The sequence below is a fragment of the Pan paniscus genome, chromosome X (assembly GCF_029289425.2).
Source record: "Pan paniscus chromosome X, NHGRI_mPanPan1-v2.0_pri, whole genome shotgun sequence".
NCBI classification, from domain to species: Eukaryota; Metazoa; Chordata; class Mammalia; order Primates; family Hominidae; genus Pan; species Pan paniscus.
In genome coordinates this window covers 62,273,094-62,276,922 of record NC_073272.2, presented here as the reverse complement: position 1 = coordinate 62,276,922, position 3,829 = coordinate 62,273,094, and positions in this window count along the sequence as shown.

Sequence of the window (3,829 nt, the reverse complement as noted above, 5' to 3'; positions counted from 1 at the left end):
AGCCCATTGAGCCATATAGGGAAATATGGAATATCCTCAGATAAACATTGGAGAGAAGCTATCAGTGAAACTGCTTCATGATGTGTGGATTAATCTCAAAGAGTAAAACTTTTTTTTTTTGTTTCAACAGGTTGGAAATACTCTTCTTGTAGAATCTGTGAAGGGACATTTGGGAGCCCTCTGGGGCCTATGGGGAAAAACTGAATATCCCAAAAGAAAAACTAGAAAGAAGTGATCTCTGAAACTGCTTGTGGTTGTTTGGATTCATCTCACAGAGTCAAATCTTTCTTTTGATTGAGCAGGATGGAAAGACTCTTTTAGTAGAACATATGAAGGGGCATTTGGGAGCCCACTGAGATCTATGGAAAAAAAAACGAATATCCCCACATAAACACTATAAAGAATATGTCTGTGAAACTGCTTGGAGAAGTGTGCATTAGTCTACTAGAATTAAAACTGTCTTTTGATTCAAAAGGTAAGAAACACTCTATCTCTAGAATCTGTGAAGGGGTATTTGGAAGCCCTTTGAGAACTATATGGAAAAACTGAATATCCCCAAACAAAAACTAGGAAGAAACTATCTGTGAAACTAACTGCTTTGGGATGTGTGGTTTCATCTCACAGAGATAAACTTTTTTTAGATTCAAAAGATTGGAAGCAGATTTTTGTAGAATCTGCAAAGGGATATTTGAAAGCCACTTGAGGTGTATGAAAAAAAAGGATATCCTCAGGTAAAAACTGGAGGGAAGCCCTCTGTGAAACTATTTGGTGATGTGTGGATTATTCTCACAGAGGTAAACATCTCTTTTCATTCAGCAGGTTTGAAAAACTCTTTCTATATAATCTGTCAAGGGATATTTTTTAGCCCATTGATGCCAATATGGAAAAATACAATATCCCCAGATAAAAAGTAGAAAGAAGCTGTCTGTGAAACTGCTTGGTGAGGTGTGGATTCATCCCACAGAGTTAAAACTTTCTTTTCATTGAGCAAGTTGGAAGCACTCTTTTTGTAGAATCTGCAAAGGGACATTTTGGAGCCCACTTAGGCCTATGGGGAAAAACAGAATATCCCCCAGATAAGCACTAGAAAGAAGCTGTCTGTGAAAGTGCTTGGTGATGTGAAAATTCATCTCACAGAGTTAAAGCTTTCTATTGATTCAGCAGTTTGGAAAACTCTTTTTGTATAATCTGTGATGGGACATTTGGGAGTCCTTTGAAGCCTATGGGGGAAAAACTGAATATGCCCCAATAAAAACTGGAAAGAGGGTACTTTGAAATTGCTTGCTGATGTGTCACTACATCTCACAGAGTTAAACCTGTCTTCTCGTTGAGCAGGTTGGATACACTCTTTTCATAGAATCTGTGAGGAGCCATATGGGAGCTTTTTGAGGGCTTTGGGGAAAAACTGAATATCCCCATATAAAAACTAGAAAGACGCTGTCTATGAGTCTGCTTGGGGATGTGTAGATTCATCTCAAAGAGTTAAACCTGTCTTTTGATTGAGCATGTTGGAAACATTCTTTTTGTAGAATTTTCAAAGGGATATTACAGGGCCCATTTAGGCCTGTGAAGAAAATGAATATCCCCAGATAAAAATAGAAAGAAGGCATCTGTGAGTCTGCTTAGTGGTGAGTGGATTCAGCTCACAGAGTTAAACCCTTCTTTTGATTTGACGGGTTGAAAACACTTTTTTTTGTAGAATATGCTAAGAGACATTTGGGAGCCCTTTGAGGTCTATAGGGAAAAACTGAATAACCCAAGTAAAAACTAGAGAGAAACTACCTGTGACTGCTTGGAGATTTGTGGATTTTTCTCATAGAGTTAAACTTTTTTTGTTTAATCAGCAGGTGTAAAACACTGTTTTTGTAGCATCTGCAAAGGGATATTTGGGAGCCCTTTGAGGCCAATGGGGAAAAACCGAATATTCCTAGATAAAAACTAGATAAAAATTCCTAGATAAAAATCTGCAAAGTGCTCTTTTGGAGCCCTTTTAGGCCTAGGGGATAAACCCAATCATCCTGAGTTAAAATCTAGAAGGAAGCTATCTGTAGAACTGCTTGGTGATGTATGGATTCATCTCACAGAGTTAAACATTTCTTTTAATTCTGCAGGTTGGAAACACTCTTTTTGTAGTATCTCCAAAGGGACAATTTAAGCTAATTGTGCCCTTGGGGGAAAAATATATATCCCCAAATAAAAACTGGGAAGAAGATATCTGTGAAATTCCTAGTTAATATGTGGATTCACCACACAGAGTTAAAACTTTCTTTTGATTCAGCAGGTGGAAAATACCCTTTTTGTTGTATATGTGAATTGACTTGGGAGCCCATTGAAGCCTATGGGGAAAAACAGAATATGCCCAGACAAAAACTAAAAGAGGCTATCTGTGAAACTGCTTGGTGATGTGTGGATTCAGCTCACAGAGTTAAACCTTTCTTTAGATTTGGCAGTTTGAAAACAATCTTTTTGTAGAATCTGTCAAAAGAGATTTTGGAGCCAATTGAGGCCATTGTTAAAAAAACGAATATCCCCAGATAAAAACTATAAATAAGCTATCCTGAAAGTGCTTTCTGATGTGTGGATTAATCTCACATAGTTAAAACTTTTCTTTGATTCAGCACGTGGGAAACACACTTTTTGTAGAATCTGTGAAGGGAATTTTTGAAGCCTTATGAGGACTATGGGGAAAAATCGAATATCCCCATATAAAAAGTAGAAAGAAGCAATCTGTGAAACTATTTGGTGATGTGTGGATTCATGTTACAGAGTTAAAACTTTCCTTTGGTTCAGCATGTCAAAAACACTCTTTTTGTAGAATCTGCAAAGGGATATTTGGGAGCCCACGAGGCATATAGGGAAAGGCTGAATATCCCAAGATAAAAACAAGAAAGAAGCTAACGGTGAAACTGCATTGTGATACGTCAATTTATCTCAAAGTGTTTAACCTTTCTTTTGATTCAGCGGGTTGAAAACACCCTTTCTGTAGAATCTGCAAAAAGACATTTTGAAATCCATTGAGTCTATGGGGAAAAAACAAATATTCCCGGTAAAAAAAGAAATAGGAAGAAGCAATCAGTGAAGCTGCTTGGTGATATAGGGATTTATTTCACAGAGATATACCTTTCTTTTGATTCATCAGTTTGGAACCACTCTTTTTGGAGAATCTGTGAAGCGACATTTTGGAGGCCATTGAGGCCTATGGGGAATAAATGAATGTCCCCAGATGAAAACTACAAAGAAAATACCTGTGAAACTGCTTTGTTAAGTGTTTATTCATCTCACAGAGTTTAACTTTTCTTTTGATTCAGCAGGTTGGAAACACTATTTTTGAAGAATCTGCAAAGGGACATTTGGGAGCCCATTGAGACCTAGGAAGAAAAACTGAGAATTTCCAGATACAAACCAGAAAGAATCTATCTGTGAATCTGATTGTGATATACAGATTCATCTCACAGAGTTGAAACATTATTTTGATTCAGCAGGTTGGAAACACTCTTCTTGTAGAATCTGCAAAGCGACATTTGGGAACCATTTGAGGCCCATGGGGAAAAACTGAATACCCTAACATAAGAACTAGAAAGAAGCTATCTGTGAAACTGTTTTGTGATGTGTGGATTCATCTTACAGCGTTAAAACTTTCTTTTGATTCAGAAGGTTGGAAACACTCTTTTTGTAAAATCTATGAAGGGACATTTGGAGCCCAGTGAGGACTATGGAAAAACTGAATATACTCAGATAGAAAGTAGAAAAAAACTATCTGTAAATGGCTTAATTATGTGTGGATTCATCTCACAGGGTTAAAATTTTCTTTTGATTCAGCAGGTCGGAA